The sequence below is a fragment of the Leptopilina boulardi genome, unplaced genomic scaffold (assembly GCF_019393585.1).
Source record: "Leptopilina boulardi isolate dan_hultmark-lab unplaced genomic scaffold, ZJU_Lbou_2.1 LbouV2_179, whole genome shotgun sequence".
NCBI lineage: Eukaryota > Metazoa > Arthropoda > Insecta > Hymenoptera > Figitidae > Leptopilina > Leptopilina boulardi.
Genome location: NW_026137728.1, coordinates 2,216,769 through 2,236,740, shown reverse-complemented (window position 1 = coordinate 2,236,740; position 19,972 = coordinate 2,216,769). Strand labels below are relative to the sequence as shown.

Below are 19,972 nucleotides of genomic sequence, written 5' to 3'. Positions count from 1 at the left end.
AGCAGTGGTCCTTTTCATACAACTTACATCTAAATTTTCAAGGTAAATCGATACCTTTTTATCTAAATCCTTCCTCCTTATAAAAATAGGAAAAGAACTAGGCGCAATTGCGCCTACATCTAGGGTTTCGTGGCGCTTTAAATTTTAATTAAAAAAAAATAAATCAAAAATAAAATAAAATAAATTTTATGTACTATTAAATTTTATTTATTTAGCAAAATTTTTATTATAAATTAATTATAAATTATAAAATATTAATTTCTATAAATTAATTCTCCCCCAGACAGTAAATTCGAAGAAAATCAAAAATTGGCAAAATCAAAATTCAAAAATGTAAATGAAAGAAAAAAGAAAGAGTGGCTGTGGAGTGGAGGTCTTTCTTCTATTATTTATCTTTTTTGATTCACAAACAAAAACAGTAGGTAAAATGTCCATTCGATAATGTCCACTATTAAGACATGTCAACTATAGGGACATGTCAACTATATGGACATGTCAACTATTGGGACATGTCAATTACTGAGACAGGTGAACTACAGGGACATGTTAATTATAGGGGCATGTTAACTAATGGGACATGTAATGTCCATTCGGGAAAATGTACACTCAGTAAATGGAGATTTGGGATCTGTGGGGCCCCAAAATTTCAATTTAGGAGCTATGGTGCCCCAAAATTTGAATTTGAGATCTGTGGTGCCCCAAAATTCGAATTTGGAAGCTATGTTTGCCCAAAATTCGAATTTGGGATCTGTGGGGCCCAAAAATTCGAATTTGGGAGCTATGGTGCCACAAAATTCGAATTTGGGATCTCTGGTGTTCCAAAAGTTTAATTTGGGATCTGTGGGGCCCCAAAATTTGAATTCAGGATCTGTGGTGCCCCAAAATTTTAATTTGGGATCTGTGCCCTAAAATTTGATTTTGGGAGCTGTGGTGCCCCAAAATATACTACGGACAGACGGACGCCAAAGTGAAACTATAAGGCTTTCGGCCATGGGCCACGAAACCCTAAAAATTTATAGTAACCTTTACATTCCTTGTTGCAGTGGAATGCTGACTTCTCCTTATTTCAAGAATGGTTGCTTCAGGATACTCTCTCTCAAAGATCAATTTTACAACTCGAAATTTTTTTCTAAATAAATTTGTAACCTTGTCATTAAAAATCACAATTCTCTTTCTTCCCTGTACCCTTAGCTCAAAGCCTTCTGCTCTGTAAATGAAAGAGGAATTCACTGAATCACTGAGTGGCCATAAATAAAATAAAATATTATTTCGTTAGTTATTTCTCTATTTGAGACGTAACAGTAGCTAAAAATATGGTTAAGTGAAAATTCATTAAAAAAAGGAAATTCCGTGAAATTCGAAAACTAAATATTCGTCTAAAAAATAATTATTTCTAATTAAATTCTTTAAAAGAGAAATTCTAATTAATTATTGTTATTAGATAATCATGCGCTCTATTTACATGCATTTATAGGTTATTTTGGAGCCGCCTTATTGGTTTTTTCAAAAAATCACATAGTTTTCGAAAGTACTTATGTTTTCATGAAATTGGTAATAAGTATATGTAAACTGTTATTCATCACATAGTTAGTAACTATTACTAATTCTATTAGTAATAATAATTCACATACAGTTGTTATACTAATATAATGAAAATTTACATTTTATGAAAGTTTATAATCAAACTTTTCAATTGTGCCATAGAGATCGTTATTCGGTGGAGCTCTTCACATATTGAATTTAAGTATACTAAAATAATTGCCAAGTAATATTTTAGAATATTTTTTTTTGATGGACGAATAATTTGCTGGTATCAGCAATAATTTTTAAAACCCCAAAAAACTATACACAAATATTTTTACTTGAAATATTAAATAACTTAGAAAAAAACTAATGAAGGGAAAATAAATTTCCATAAATTCAAGTAGTACATGTCAACAATATAGAAAGACATAAGCATATACTCATTTTCGTGACATTGCTGTATTATATATTATTTGCCTTCTCTCTCTTTCTCTCTCTCTCTCTAGTATAAGAAAAGAAAAAAATCAACACTTGTATTGTTAAGAGAACTTTAGTAATCTAGATGCATTTGAAAGAACATTAAAGCCTGCTTTGCGATCGATCGATAAAAAGTCAGCATAGATCATTGAGGTTCAGTTTTGAACTCAACGAGCGTATAACAGCGCAGATCCGTTTACTGCTTCAGGATTGTTTATAGCGTGCGTGTCACAGGTCACGCTACTTTTCTTTGAACCACGAGCTCCCACAATGTTATACCTATATGGTAGTTACAACTTTCGTAGTTTATTTCGTAAGTTATCTTTTTATCAAACTTTTACACGCACACAAAAGCTCCTTCTCATTACACATACACACAAAAAAAATTCACTATCGTTAAAAATAACAAACGCAAAAAATAATTATTATCGACTAAGTAATTATATCATTCAAAGTATTTGTTTTTAAAACAATATTTTTTTTTTATATAAATTTATAAAATTTATGTAGGCATGTGTTTTATGAAAAAAAATTTTTAAATACTTAGCGTATGAATTTTCCATAAAAATCAATGGTTAGAATTTTCATTTTAAAAATTTTATTAGAATTTTTATTTTACGAAGTTTCTCTTTACCCAACTTTTTATTCGAAAAATTCTTATTTTACCGTAATATTAATTTTGCCGAATTTTCATTCAAGCGAATTTTACGTGATTCGAATTTTAAATGCCAAAATTTTCAATTCACCGAATTTTCATTTCTCCAAATTTTTGTTTATTCAAATTTTTATTTACACGAATTGTTAATTTGATAAAATTCTTCAAAAGGCCAAATTTTCATCATGTCCGAAACGGCAAGTGACCGACAAACAATTGACAAAAAGAATTCGGCGCAAATTTAAAAATTAATCATTCAGAAATTATCAGAAAAATTGTGATTGATTAATTTTAAAATATGCGCCGATAAATATTTCTGTTGGTTGTTTTTCGGACCTTTCCAATTTCGAACAAATAGAAATTCGAGATTTTTTAAAATTCTAATTTCTGACAAAATAAAAAATTGTACAAATAAAAATTCGGAAAAATTAAGATTACGTGAATTGAAAATTTTGTCATTTAAAAATTTAAATCACTGAAAATTCTGTTAAATGAGAATTCTGTTAAATTAATATTTAGTTCAAGCAGAATTCGGTACCTAAAAATTGTGTTATATAAAAGTTTCAATTAAAAATAAATTTTATCAAATGATAAATCGAAAAATGAAACTTCATCTAAAAAATAATTACAACTAATAAAATTTTTTAAAATGAAAATTTTAACTAATGATTTTTAGGGGAAATTCATCCACCTCAAATTTAAAAGTATTTTTAAGTTTTTTAAAATATTTTAATACATTACTAATCTATATTAGTTGTCCTGAATAATTTTTTTAATTTCATTTAATTTGAATTGTTCGTTTGAGATTTATATACTAGAAACTACTATATATATATGTGTATGTACTGTATACGAGAAGCCGTCTCCCTGTTGGAGCTGTAAGTTTCGATCGAGCGGATATAAACAGCGGCACGATAAATTGTCACCGAACCTGTCGATACGTCCGACCATCCGTATATATACACCAAACAGCCAATTGGAACCGATCGAAGCTTCGAAGCCACAAAGCTGAATCTTTGCTGCAGAATAAAAAAAAAGAAAAGAAAAAAAGATCGAAACGCTCTCTGCGCCACATACGATACACCTTAGATAGACAGGTGAAAATACGAACCTTTCCTGGCAATGATTATTGCCACTTTATTAAGGCACTTCTATCATTTCATCAATGTTTTCGCTTCTCTTTTTTGTTATATATATATATATATATATATATAGAAAATAATTTGAGAATAGTTAAATAGCAACAATTAAAAATTGTTTAAATAATTTTAAAAATTTATGCACTGACAAACAAAAATACTAGTTTTAATAATTAAGGAATAACTAAATCTGTTAAATAAATAAACAGGAAGAAAATAATAAGCAATTTTTTAATATATTACATTATTTCACTTTTTAGGGGACTTTGAGGTCGTTTAAAAAATAGTTAACATTAAAAATTTTATAAATCATTTGTTGTGTGTTATTCTTCGAATATTTCTGAAGAAAAGTAGAGTAGTCCAGTCAAAAAACATTGGTTTTTGACATTTTGACAGTAAATTTACGAAAAAGTGTTTTTTCCTCATGCAAAATGCACGTAAAATTTCAAGTTCTCTGAGGCACCATTAAAGTTTTATTAAAATCGAAACAAAAAAATACGTATCTCTTTTTTTCTCATTTACAACAAAATGTGGGGAGGGAATGGTCAAAATTCGAAAAAAAAATTGAGAGAGAGAGAGAAAGAGAGAATTTATCTTGGATCAAATTTTTTTTTCATTTCTGACATGTACAGGGGAGACCGAATTTTTATTTCTTCAAATTATTAATTGACAGAATTTCTATTTTTCAACTGATTTTTCACGCAGAATTTTTACTTAACAGAAAATACATTTAACAGAATTTTTATTTGGCAGAATTTTTAGTTATTCAAATAAATATTTGTCAGAAAAATTTCAAATTTATTTGAAAACGAAAGTACTGATAAATAAAAATTCAAATAAATAAAAAATTCTGTTAGGGTCAGCCGGGGTAAATCCGAACGCTTTTAGTAAGTTTCAACAATAACATAAGTTTTTTCTTTTAAAAAACAATACTTCCGGTATTCTGGTGCATGAAGTTGTTACTTTACTTCCATAGAACAATTTTATGGGGTAGCAAAATTTTTTGATAAATTACAATCGCAGGAAACTTAGCGTTCGTATTTACCTCGATACATTGCAACTTTCCTAAAATACCGGGGTAAATACGAATGTCGCACTGTATTTCAGAAAAATCTTAGGGAAAATAAATTTAAAGTATTGCAATTGTTAAACTCATATAAAAACTCAAAAAAATACGATAATAAACCTATTATGTAATAATGCATCATATATAAATACAAAAATCAAACAGGTTAAAAATTAAAATGCATTACACAATTAAAACCTTCAATAACTTTATCAAATCATAACGGATTTTTGCAAAACTTGGTACAGAAAGTATTTTGGAGTGATTGAATGTAAATACAAAAATAAAAGTCAAATTTTTTAAATTCAAAATGGTGGACTTTCCTAAAACTTATTTTTAAAAATGATCAAATTTGCTAACTCCAAATTCGTAATCAGCGACCCTGAAACCCCCCGAGTAACAATTTTCGAGCGAATACAATGAATTTTTTAATTCCCGTCCGCCATATTGGATCCGCCATTTTGAATTTTGAAAAACTGACTTCAAATTGGTAATCAGCAACCCCAAAAACCCTGGAATACCAAATTTTTTTAAGATCCTGAAAAACTTTTTTCAACAAACCATTTGGCAAAAAAAGTGGAACACTCCTTCGAGAGAACAGAGATTAAGTTTCTGCTTATTAATTACTAAATAGTATACATATAGAAAGAAAAACTTTTTTCTATGTACTTTTATAATGTTAAAATAATAGTGTAATCAAATAAAAACAATTTTGTGTGGCTTTGATATAAGAAAAAATTATTGAAAATAACGTTCGGATTTACCCCGGTTTTCCAATTTTCCGGGGTAAATACGAACGGTCTGATATTATTAATAAAATTTTACAGAAGGCAAAAATGAAAAATAGTTTCTGATCTAGTATTCATAACAAACAATTATAAATAATAAAATGAATTTTTAGCTTCTTTTTCTTCAAATACGAGACAAAATACTGAAAGAGTGTCATCTTTGATTTTCAATCTTTTTTGCAATACTCGTAATCTTTGATTATGCTGTTGCAAATTGACAAACGAAAAATGGGATAATACTTAGAATCTCTTGAAGAGGATCTGAGGTAAAAATTCTCATGTATAACTTATTTTTTAAAATTTTAATTAAGCTGAAATAATTAGCGTTCGGATTTACCCCGGCTGACCCTAAATGAATTTTCGGTTAAGTAAAAATTTTGTAAAATAAAAAATAAGTTTAATGGAAATTTTGTCAAAATATAATTCGAACAAATATAAATATGTTAAATAATTATGTAAATCGGATTATTTATTTTTTTTTTTTAGTAAAGAAATAAAATTTTTTTTTTACTCGTTATTTTGTGTGTCTAATTTGTATTCACTATTTCGATGTGAAATGACTATACACATTAATTGTACGGCCTCCCTTAATTGATACAAGCACTTTCGTAACTTTGTCTCGATAAGCAAAACTTCTCGACTGATTTCTCTCAATATCCGTTACCAGGCAATTAAATAGATAGTCCACCTACATATAATCAATTAATTTACGATAGTAGTTTCATTATATGTTCGCACGCAATTCAATAAGATATATAAATGTATTTATTTATGTATATATATTGACACTATTATTGCATCATCACAGAATTATTTTTAAACACCTTTTTTATATAAATATTACTCAAAGAGAGGTATCACAACAGATAATGTTAAAAAAGTAAAAACCAAAATTTTTTATTTTACATAAAAATCATTAGTTAGAATTTTCATTTTGATAAATTTTCTTAGTTATAATTGTTTTTTTAGACGAATTTTCATTTTTAAAAATTCTTTTTAAACAAATTTTTATTTTAAAAAATTGTTAGGTATCGAATGTTTGATATTTAAAATAATTTTAGTGTGAATTTTAATTAACAGAATTTCCTTTTTACACGAATTTTTACTTAACAAAAATTTTTAGCTATACCGAATTTTTGTTTGGCATAATTTTTATTTTACAGTCATTTTCTTTACAAGACTTTTCATTTAAAAGAATTTTAATGTAACAAATTTCTTATTTAACATAATTTTAAGTGAGTCAAATTTTTAAATGTCAAAAATTTTCAATTCACCAAATTTTCTTGTGACTAAATTTCTATTTGTACAAATTTTTAATTTATAGAATTTTTAAACGCCGAACTATCATTTGTCCGAAATTACAAATGACCGAACATGAATCGACAGAAAGCTTTCGGCGCAATTTTAAAAATTGACCAATCACGATTTTCTTAGTAATTTCTGATTGGTCAATATTTAAAAATTGCGCCGAAATCTTTCTGTCAATTGTTTGTTTGGTCATTTGTAATTGCGGACAAATAGAAAACTTTGGCGTTTTAAGAATTCTAATTTCTGAAAAAGTAAAAATTTTTGCAAATAAAAATTCGGAAAAATGAAATTTAGTGAATTGGAATTTCTGTCATTTATACATTCGAATTACATAAAATTCTATTAAATGAAAATTCTGCTGAATTACACTGAGAAATATATTTAGTCAGAGCAATCAATTTGATTGGTCCAACAAAAAAATTTTGTTGGTATTTAAGCAACCAAAATATTTTTTTGAGTCAACTAAAAAATTTGGTTGAGTGTTTTTTTTTGTTGACATAACAAAAATGTTTGGTTAGGTCAACCAACATTTTTTGTTAGGTCAGCAAAAATGTTTGGTTGAGCAAACCAACAGTTTTTTTTTGTAAAATTAAAAATTTGATTCTACCTTATTTCTTTTTATTTTATATTTATTTTATTATTTATTTATCATCCAATTTAACGTTTAATTTATATTTATCCAATTGAAATATTTGTGGACTTTGAAAAATCTCATCTCCGCCTGGGATCGAACCTCTGTTTTTAAACTGCGAGTCGGGAGCTCTGACCACAGGACTACCCATCTTTGTGAGAGATTTAAACTAATTGAGGTAAAAGAGAGCGAATTAAATTATTTGGTTGTCGTATAACCAAATTTTGTTTACGACATCAAACGACTATTTGGTTTTTTAAATCAAACTATTTTGTTGTGTTAACCAAATTATTTTGTTGTCGTAACCCAAATTTTGGTTGGAATTTAAAAATGTTCAACGAAATAATTTTATTGGCCTAACCAAATGTTTAGTTGAGATAACTTAACGACTTTGTTTCAGCCAACCAAAATTTTGTTATAAAAACCAAGTTTTTAACAAGTTAACAGTTTTTAACCTCAAATAAGTGGTAATAATTTTAAAATTTCAAAATGACTCACTTTACTTCTTGCATACGATTCAGAAAAGTTGTATGAAGAAATTGTTGCTCCCCATGGGTATTCCTTAAAATCCTGAAAAGTAAATTTAGATAATGTCAGAAAATATGTTCCAGTAATTTAAAAGTTGATGAAATTACCAACTGCTTTTAAATAATACAATGTCATACAATTTACACATTATAATATTAATTGAATTTAAAACACATTACATTAATTAAATTGCAATCTCTCTACTCAATTATTTAATAAGTACATTGTATAAATTTGCAAAATAATAATAATAATATCAATAATAATAATAATAGTAACAATAATAATAACAATAATAATCATAATCATAATCATTAACAAGGAAATATTAAATAATTCAATAATTTCACAGATAAACCGATATAGGAGAGTTGAATATTGAAAACTGATAATTGAAATATAGATATAATTTACGACTAAATTTGTTAAATGTCAATAAATTTCCACGTTCAGTGAAAGTTTCGTCGACTTTATTTTATCAGATAACTTTTACTATATATGATAGTGTATCAAAATGTTGATTTTTCGTATGATGAAAAAAAAAATTCTTATTTTCTTTTATACTGATAATAATTATTAATTCATAGTCATATATAATTAATAATCGTTCCTGGTAAGGATATCAGTTTTCTCCATACAAACACACACACACATTCTTAAGTATATAAATTGTTGGGAAATAATTGCCAAATCTGTATTCCGGGTTATGTTGCCTGAGGCGATTACAATATTGCGTTCATTTGCTTTACTGTTCATCCAAGTTCTCATTTCTTATCTCAAAATAAGAGAGTCCGAGTCGATTGCTCTGAATCGTGCGCATCGAGTGCGCGATTTCATGATGTATATATGTGAGTGTATATATATATGCATACAATCGTTTCTCGCAATTCCCACGGTACTTTCTTTTGTACACTTTCCAAATCAATATATTTATATATATATATATATATATATAAATATAAATTTAGTCAGTGAGAAATATTTCCTCGTGATATATTATTTCGACCAAAATTTTTCAAGGGAAAAAATTTATATTAACATATTATATGCAACATAAGTGTAATTTTTAATCATTTTAGGAGAGGTACAAAAACAACGTGTTTTTTGGGTTTTGCATCCAATTTTCTCAAAATCCTGACGTGATATACAATTTTGGTATACGGGATCGTGATCAGCGGACAAAAATACATTGAAAACCATTCCAATATCAAAAATAACCAAAAACTTTTTTTTGGGGTCTCTACCCCCACTTTTTTCAAAATACTCTATTTTTTGGGCAAAGACCCCAAAAAAAATTTTTGGTATTTTTAATATTGGAATGGTTTTCTATGTATTTTTGTACGCTGAACACGCTTCTGGGTCTCAAAATTGTGTAGCACATCAAGATTTTGAGAAAAATGGGGGCAAAACCTCAAAAACACGTTTTTTTACCTTTACCTCCACTTTTTTCTAAATCTTGACGTGCTAGACAATTTTGGGACTCGAGATCGTGTTCAGAGGACAAAAATATACTGAAAACCATTTCAATATCAAAAATACCAAAAAATTTTTTTGTAGTCTTTGCCCAAAAATTAGAGCATTTTGAAAAAAGTGGGGATAGAGACCCCAAAAAAAATTTTGGTTGTTTTTGATATCGGAATGGTTTTCAATGTATTTTTATCCGCTAAACGCGATTCCGAGTTCCAAAATTGTTTATCACGTCAGGATTTTAAGAAAAGTGGAGGTAAAACACCAAAAGCACGTTTTTTTTGGCCTTTACCTTCACTTTCATCAAAACCTTTACGTGTTAGACCATTTTGGAACCCGGGATTGTGTTCAGCAGACAAAAATACACTAAAAACCATTCCGATATCAAAAATAACAAGAAATTTTTTACAGTCGCTACCCAAAAAAATAAAGCATTTTGAAAAAAGTGGGGATAGAGACCCAAAAAAATATTTTTGGTTATTTTTCATATCGGAATGGTTTTCAATGTATTTTTTATCCGCTAAACCCGATCCCTGGTTCCAAAATTGTTTAGCACGTGAAGATTTTTTAAAAAAAGGAGGTAAAAGCAAAAAAACGTGTTTTTTTTAGATTTTACCCCCACTTTTATCAATATCCTCACGTGCTGAATAATTTTTGAACCCGAGATCGTGTTTAGCAGATAAAAAATACTTTGAAAACCAGTCAGATATCAAAAATAAAAAAGTCAAATTCAACAGGTCTGTGTTATAAAATAAATGAATTTTTAAAAGCACAGCTATTAGTTGTTTTAAAATCTTGCAATTTAATTTTTTTCTACAAACATTATGGTGTAAGTCAACGCATTCTTAATGAAAATTTGTCTCTATAATTAAGAAAAACAAAGAAAAAAAATGAAATTACCAAGAATATGAGTTTAAAGTTAGTTTTACACTTCTTGCACTCGCTTTACTTTGTTTGAAATAATACAAAGTTTATATAGAGCTTGATGAAAGAAAACAAAAGGGAACAAGTTCAAGTTGTCAGTACATATTCTCTATATAGGTAGATATCAGAGTTAAAATTATAATCAAGTCGAAACATCTTTCAACGGAAATAACATGGAACAGTTTTGAGACTTTAAACGCAATATATAGCGCGCGCTATATGGGGTTCGAGTCAATTAATTACTCGAGCACAAATTGAAGATGAACAGCACGAACATTCAAGTGATAACGTTAAAAGATTTTAGTACTTGACGTTGAAATCTTTCCTTCGTCGATATCGTGACCAGTGCCCGGTCACGAGCCTCTTGCAAAGGGGGCCTTTGGTCTAATCGCTGGTTACCGGACACTAATTACCGTCCTCTTATATTGACCGTGATACAAAATGTATACATATATATATATATATACATATACCGACTAAGAAATTCAGCAGCCTGTCATTTGACATAGCGAGACAAGTTCATCTTTTTTGAGGAAAATTATTATCTTATAAAAAACTTTTTTTGTAATTTTATTTTACTGATTAAAATTGAGGGTTCTAATCAAAGAACCGGTTATAACTTTTTAAAACTCGAAATCTTTTGCTCCTGAATCTCAATTTTTCAACATAATTGAACCGAGCCTAGCCTAGCCTAACCTAACTTATCCTAACCTACCCTAATATAACCTAACCTGACCTATCCTAACTTAACCTAACCTGGCCTAACTTATCCTAATCTAACCTGACCTAACTTATCCTAACCTAACCTAATATAACCTAACCTGACCTAAGCGAACTTAGCCTAACCTAAGTTAGCCTATCCTAACCTAATCTAATCTGACCTAACCTAATATAACCTAACCTGACCTAAGCTAACTTAGCCTAACCTAACCTAATCTAACCTGACTTAACTTATCCTAACCTAACCTAATATAACTTAACCTGACCTAAGCTAACTTAGCATAACCTAACCTAATCTAACCTGACCTAACTTATCCTAACCTAACCTAATATAACTTAACCTGACCTAAGCGAACTTAGCCTAACCTAAGTTAGCCTATCCTAACCTAATCTGACCTGACCTAACCTAATATAACCTAACCTGACCTAAGCTAACTTAGCCTAACCTAACCTGACCTAACTTATCCTAACCTAACCTAATAAAACCTATTCTAACTTAACCTAAACTGGCCTAACTTATCCTAATCTAACCTGACCTAACTTACCCTAATCTAACCTGACCTGACTTGACCTTACTTATCCTAACCTAACCTAATATAACCTAACCTGACCTAAGCTAACTTAGCCTAACAAAACCTAACCTGACCTAACTTATCCTAACCTAACCTAATAAAACCTAACCTGACCTAAGCTAACTTAGCCTAACCTATGTTAGGCTATCCTAACCTAACCTAATCTAACCTAATCTGACCTGACCTAACCAAATATAACCTAACCTGACCTAGCCTAACCTAACCTGACCTAACTTATCCTAACCTAACCTGACCTAAGCTAACTTAGTCTAACCTAAGTTAGGCTATCCTAACCTAACCTAATCTAACCTAATCTGACCTGACCTAACCAAATATAACCTAACCTGACCTAGCCTAACCTGACCTAACTTATCCTAACCTAACCTGACCTAAGCTAACTTAGCCTAACCTAAGTTAGGCTATCCTAACCTAACCTAACCTAATCTGACCTGACCTAACCAAATATAACCTAACAAAACCTATTCTAACTTAACCTAACCTGACCTAACTTATCCTAACCTAACAAAACCTATTCTAACTTAACCTAACCTGGCCTAACTTATCCTAATCTAACCTGACCTAACTTACCCTAATCTAACCTGACCTGACTTATCCTAACCTAACCTAATATAACCTAACCTGGCCTAAGCTAACTTAGTCTAACCTAACCTAACCTGACCTAACTTATCCTAACCTAACCTAATAAAACCTAACCTAGCCTAACCTAATATAATCTAACCTGATCTAACCTAATTATTCCTGCAGAATACATTTTTTTTGATAGATTCAAAATTTAAAAAATATTTATTCACAAAATGATAAATTTACCAAATCTTAATAAAATATTTCAATTTTTTTTTTTTTTTGATTAAAGCGAATCCGTCAATTGACCCCAGCGTTCTAAAATACTATAATAATAATAATGATAATGCTAATAAAACACAGATATTTGAATTTGACGATTATTATTACTGCAAAACTAAATCTCAATTATTGTAATTAAACTGTAATTAGAATATGAAATTGCTTCTACTATAAATTAAAGCGTTGAATATATCAGTATAACTCGTTAGTAAAGTTCAGAAGTGTCTTCAGTAGCGTCGATGTTAAATTATTTATGCACGATAGCAACATTCGCAATTCACTAATGATTCCTTTGCGTGAAGGAATGCAAATTTGAAAACACTGTAAAACATATCTTTTTCAATTTTTTTAAACACTTTCATAAAGTATATACATAATATCCATATTATATATATGGATATATAATATCGATATTTGTAATTCTAAGTGCATACAGTAGTATTAGTAGTACGTAAAAATAAAAAAAAGAAGCCTATAAAGGTCACTATCGATTGAGTGTATATATATATTTTTTTTTTTTTAAATTTTTCTGTAAAGACAATATTCGTGAAAGTTCAACTGTCATCTTGGGAAGAAGGAGCCACGCACACTATATAACATATATATATAGTGTATATATAGGGACTGATCAAATTGTGATAAATCATCGTTTGTAGATCATAGTTCAAGTTAGCGATCCATTAGAGCATATAGTAATAAAGCTGTTTTGTTAAAGTTATTGGTGTCCCTATTAAGCCTCAATAAGAGGAGAATGAGAGAGAGAGAGAGAGAGAGAGAAAAAGAGATGAATTATGGGAGTACTAATCTCCACCCCTTTTCCCGCCACTTAAACTCACGTGTACAATTTTTATCATGTCAGTAATTTTCTCTTAATCTCGCGCATAACTTCTTTATCTTAAGTAGAAGCTTATTATACTTTCTATAATCTCACATTAATATCTATCTTATTAGTTATATTAGTACTAATGTATTTAATTGTATTTTTATCAAATCGGCCATTAATATATAATAGTCATAAAGAGTATTATTTAGTACATAAAAATTAAAAAATCGAATACAAAAAATATAAAAAAATTTGTGACGCAATTCATGTAGTAACTCGTCAATAAGTAAAAAAGTTTCTTTAACATTTCTGAAATGGACTATAAGCAAATTCTAATTTGATTTCTTCTGGAATTATTAATCTTCATTTTATGAGACAAAAATTTTGAACGTTCAAATGAACGAAATTTTTTTTTGCAAACCCAGAGCCCAGAGCTCCATCCAAAATTCTAATCAACGAAAATCAACTTATTACGGCTCAAAATAATCGTCAGCTCATACTGCTTCGAATAAAAAGTGGCGAATTAAAAAATTCAAAATGGCGTCCTTACTGTACCATGTTTTGCAAATTTTTTTACTAACTCAGCAAACAAATGTATTAATTACCTTGAGAAAATAATTGCAACTTGTTGGATAATGGGTCACTCTTATGTTTTTGGGGTCGCTGATTACGAATCTGAAATCAGATTTTAAAAATTTTCAAAATTCAAAATGGCGGATTCAATATGGCGGACATTTTTATTAAAATTTGATCAGATTCGCTTGAAACTTGCTACTCGGGGGTTTTTGGGGTCGCTGATTACGAATCTAAAGTCATATTTTAAAAATTTTCAAAATTCAAAATGGCGGATCCAATATGTCGACCAAATTTTTTAAAAAATAATCAGATTTGCTTGAAATTTGCTACTCGGGGGTTTTTGGGGTCGCTCATTACGAATCTAAAGTCAGATTTTAAAAATGTTCAAAATTCAAAATGGTGGATCCAATATGGCGACCAAAATTTTTTTTAAAAATAATCAGATTTGCTTGAAACTTGTTACTCGGGGATTTTTGGGGTCGCTGATTACGAATTTGAATCTGGACATTATAAAATAAGATTGGTGGTTCCAAAATGGCTAATAAAGTATTTAAAAATTGGATGGATTCGCCACCCTTAACTCCATAAACCACCCCTTTCACATTATTCAATTAGTTGTTTTAAATTTTTCTTCCATACAAATTTAGCCTTCATTTAAAGGATCTTAAATATCATAAAAGTAATTTTTCAAAATACTACCCTTAATCCCCAAAACTACCCCTTAATATAGAAATTTAATATTTTTTTAAATTTACTCTACATAAATCTTTTATAATTTTTGCTAATTTGAGGCTTTTAAATAGCCTTAAATTAAATTTTGAAAAATCTACCCTTTTGTCCAAGAACCTCGTCCTTTAAATATTTAAATTACTTTTTTAAAAATTTTTCCTTTCCTTTATAAAAATTTCCTCTATATCATTTTTTTACAATTTAAGCACAACTAAAACTTTCAAATATTCTCAAATTGAATTTCAAAAACTGTCCTTCACTCTAAAAACCTTAACCTCAAAAATCAGCCTCATTACATTTAAGTTTATAAATGCAAACAAATTTTACAATTTCAACCACCATATTGGCTCCACCATTTTGAATTTTGAACATTTTTAAAATCTGACTTTAGATTCGTAATGAGCAACCCCAAAAACCCCCGAGTAGCAAGTTTCAAGCGAATCTGATTATTTTTAAAAAAATTTGGTCGACATATTGGATCCGCCATTTTGAATTTTGAAAATTTTTTAAATATGACTTTAGATTCGTAATCAGCGATCCCAAAAACCCCCGAGTAACAAGTTTCAAGTAAATCTGATAATTTTTTAAAAATTTTAGTCGCCATATTGGATCCGCCATTTTGAATTTTAAAAATCTGACTTTATATTCGTAATCAGCGACCCCAAAAACATAAGAGTGACCCATTATCCAACAAGTTGCCGGTTGACGTGAAACGTCCTATTTATTTTAATTTTATCTAAAAAGAAGTTATTAATTTAATAATTGTTTAATTTATTGTTTTATTTTATATTTTCATCATAATTTTTAATAATTTATAGATGATCGAAAAAATATTTCCTTCATTTGAACGTTCAAAACTTTTGGCTCATTTTATTTTAATAGAAAATGAAAAAATATTTTAGACTATATCCAAAATATTTTATATTACTTATTCAAACAGATAAGTTTGAAAATATCCCGAAATGATCGCAATATCTATTAGTTACTCAACTAAGTTCCATAATTTTGCTCTGAATTTTTTTCTTTTTGTGAACAATCGACAGAAAGATTTCGTCACGATTTTTGAAATGTATAACCAATCACAATTTTATGGCTAAATTTTGATAATAATTGATTTTTATAACTTATTGATGCGAGTCAAAAAATTTTCAGAATACTAATATATTATTTTTATAAATTTTTCAACATTGTGAAATTTAAGAATTAATTTTTTTGTTTTGGAAAAAAATTGTGTTAGAAATTTACTTTAGCCTCGACTTTTATATATAGATGGCGGTATAGAATTTGATATTATTGCTTTATCCAGAGAAATTACATTAGAATGCAAGGGACCTCGTTAAGTCAGAAATGCTTCATTATCTCCCTATTAACGCAAACTTAGTCCTACGCTGCTTAAAAAAAACTGATTTCTAAAGACCCTTATACCATGCGAGTCTTTTACACAATAACAAACATTTGAATAGATAAGGATTTTTTAAATTTATTTTCGTATTTTATAGATTAATTAACGTTCACAAACAAAATGTATACCTTTTATAAGACCTATTACTGCTTATTGTAGAAATGTAAATTACACACTATTTTTAAACTAATTTCTGAAATAAATTATTATAAACAAAAGAAACTCTCAAAAATAATTCACTATATGAAATTTGTTCCATTTTCCTAAATTTATGTAAAAGTAATATGGTACAAATTTAATCTATTTACAATTTTAAAACTAGTTGCAAAAATTTATATTATCTGTTTTTGAAAATTAAAAACAAAAACAAGTGAATTGTAAAATAAAACAAGCTATATTTATAACATTTATATTTTGTAAATGAAGCTTATATATAAAATTGTTTATCTGTTTTTTTAGTACACATAATAAATTCTAAACAGGGTAAATTTAAATTAACCAGAATTCGTTCACTAATTTAAATTAGAGAAAATTTCTACTAATTTATTGTTATTTTTGACTAAAATCTTAGTTAAAAAAATATTACTAAATCAAATAGTATAATATTTTACAAACAATCAGTGAAAATATCTAATAAATTTTCATTAGTAATATAATTCTCACTAATTCAAAGAAATTGAAGTATTTTGTAGTTGAAGTCCTCCTGAAGAAAAAATGTTAATGGAAGAATCCGCCAAAATTAATAGTTTTTGAGATAAAAAATAAAAAAGGTGAACGAAATCGAAAAATTGAGATTCTAATAATAACACAGAAAATTATAAGGTATTAAAATAAGCTGCAACGCTTATTATTTTAATCCAATTTTGCTTATTTTAATACCAAAATGGATTAAAATAAGTAAAATTGGATTAAAATAAGAAGCGTTGCAGCTTATTTTAATGCCTTTTAATTTTCTGTGAAGTAAAGTAAAGTACCTGAATGTTTTTAAAAAGTTTTAAGCATTCAGAATGTAACAACTTTAAGGATTTATTCTTAAATTAAAGTCAACAGTTTAAGGGACATAAAACTTTCCCGAAACTGTCCCACAATTGTCCCAAACGTGTTTAAACAATTAAAAAAATATATATAAAGTTATTTTTAGGCAATCAAACTATAATATTGTCATTCGGCTAGAAAATCTAAGGGACCAGTACAGTTCCTTACATGTCCCAGAAATGTCCCAAAATATTTTTAGAGTATTTAGAAACTATTACAAAAGAGATTTTCAAGTAATTCAATTATAATATATTGTCTAGCAAGCCAAAGGTATAGGGACCAGTACTGTCCCATACATGTCCCATAAGTGTCCCAAAATATTTTCAGATTAATTAGTAACTATTAAAAGTGATTTTTCGGTAATCCAACTATAATATATATCGTCTATCGAGTTAAAGGTTTAGGGACAAGTATAGTTCATTGTGTCCCAATGTATTGTCAGAGTAATAACAAACTATTAAAAGTGATTTTTTGGGAATCCTACTATAATATGTATTGTCTATGGAGATATAGTTTAATGTACATGTACTATTCCATGCATGTCCCACAAGTGTCCCAAAATATTTTCAGAGTAATAAAAAACTATTAAAAGTAATTTTCAGTGAATCCTACTATAATATACATCGTCCATCGAGTTTAAGGTTTAGAGACAATTAACGTTCAGTGCATGTCCCAGAAATGTCCTAAAATGTTTTCAGAGTATCGACAAACTATTAGAACTGATTTTCTGACAAATGATGAAGAGTAATATATTTTATTTGTAAATGTTATTTTATAGGACATACGTGAAAAAAGACTTGTCCCTAAACCTCTGACTTGGTAGTCAGTTTATATTGTAGTTAGATTCACTAAAACTCTGTTTTTGATCGTTTCTAAATACTCTAAAAATATTTTGGGACATGTATGGGACAGTACTGGTCCCTATACCTTTGGCTTGCTAGACAATATATTATAATTGAATTACTTGAAAATCTCTTTTGTAATTGTTTCTAAATACTCTAAAAATATTTTAAGACATTTCTGGGACATGTAAGGAACTGTACTTGTCTCTTAGATTTTCTAGCCAAATGACAATATTATAGTTTGATTGCCTAAAAATAACTTTATATATATTTTTTTAATTGTTTAAACACGTTTGGGACAATTTTGGGACAATTTCGGGACAGTTTTATGTCCCTTAAACTGTTGACTTTAATTTAAGAATAAATCCTTAAAGTTGTTACATTCTGAATGCTTAAAACTTTTTAAAAACATTCAGGTACTTTACTTTACTTAGAATCTCAATTTTTCGATTTCTTTCACCTTTTTTATTTTTTATCTCAAAAACTATTAATTTTGGCGGATTTTTCCATGAACATTTTTTGTTCGTAAGGTCTTCAGCTACAAAATACTTCAATTCCAGCCATTTTGACCGGGCCCGAAAATCAATGTTGCGTGTGCGGGGTCCTTTAGAGAGTATAGTTGAATCAATTTCGAAACATTTAAGTTTGGATGCTTTCATTAACACCTTGTTTCTTTTATTCACCTGTTTTTGTCCTTGTCCTTGTTGATCGTTATTGTATTTTACCTATATGTAAATGACGAAAAACGTGTCTTTAAAATGTTTATAATTTTGGCTGTAAATCATTATCAATAGAATGATGATGGTCAGAAAATGGATATTGAAAATGTAATTTTCCAATTATCGTAACGTGTTATTGCATGAAGAGGAAAATTTTATATATATATATATATATATAAATATCTACACATATAAAGTGATGACAAGTTGCGTTAAACTTTCATTAACGAGTACGTGCAAACTGTTAATCTCTGCAAAATTTTGAATGCTTATTTAGAAATTCTCGAATGTTCGTTAATTTATAGTGTTCGTAAATTCGTGCTACAATAAATCAATTGCTGATCGGAAATGAGTATGGGAATTTAATGTCGTTGAATTACAACGATTTTGTCAAATCTATCCGCATTGAACTAAATTTGTTACTTTTTAATTACATGTAACCGTTAAAAAACAATTGATTTTATATATATATTATTATTTCTATTTATATACTATTTTATAATAACCCCCATTATTTTCTATTTTAATGCTTAATTTTTTAAAGACTTACAAGTATTAAAAATTATTAAAATTTTATCTAAATTTTGAGGTTATGTTCGTTTCATATTTAGGGGAATTTAAAGTTATGTTTGTCGGACATAGCCTCAAACCCAACGGTCCCTTGACCTATGTCTTTGAATTTTGAGGTTATGTTTGATATATGATTCTGCATCCTGGAGTCCTAGGCCGCTGCGTTTGAGGTTAGAATCAGAATTAAAATACTAATATAGATGTATACTAATATAAGCTAGTGTCACAATTCATAATTTAATCTAATTTTTTAAAATTTATTTATTTTTAAATTTTTGTAACAGAAAATTTAGTTATAAGAAAAAATTTAATTTCAGCTTCAAAATAATTTTTCTATTGACAATATTTCTCGATTATATTTTATATCGGAATGAAAAAATAAAAATCCTATAAATAATATAAAACTAGAGAAAAGATTCAAATATTGCTGACGTTTCCTGGTATTTCAAAAGCAAAAGAATTGTTCCCTGGACCAAAGAAGAAACTTTTTTTTTTTTATTTACACACATATTCGTGATTTATAGGGAGAGAAAAAAATATTTTTTTTTTCTATTTTTCATTTGAAGTATATATACTATATATACATTTCTATAAAAGATATGCAGGTACGTGT

General features: G+C 28.2%; 1 long non-coding RNA gene across 2 annotated transcripts in view; it reads right to left on the bottom strand.

Moving 5' to 3' along the window:
• The window catches only part of LOC127277786 (uncharacterized), a 342,439-nt gene that overhangs the window by 115,902 nt on the left and 206,565 nt on the right, over window positions 1-19,972 (bottom strand). For both annotated transcript variants that reach the window (XR_007842408.1, XR_007842407.1), the window contains one exon: window positions 8,087-8,158. This is a non-coding gene — a long non-coding RNA (uncharacterized LOC127277786). The remainder of the gene's footprint in view (window positions 1-8,086; window positions 8,159-19,972) is intronic.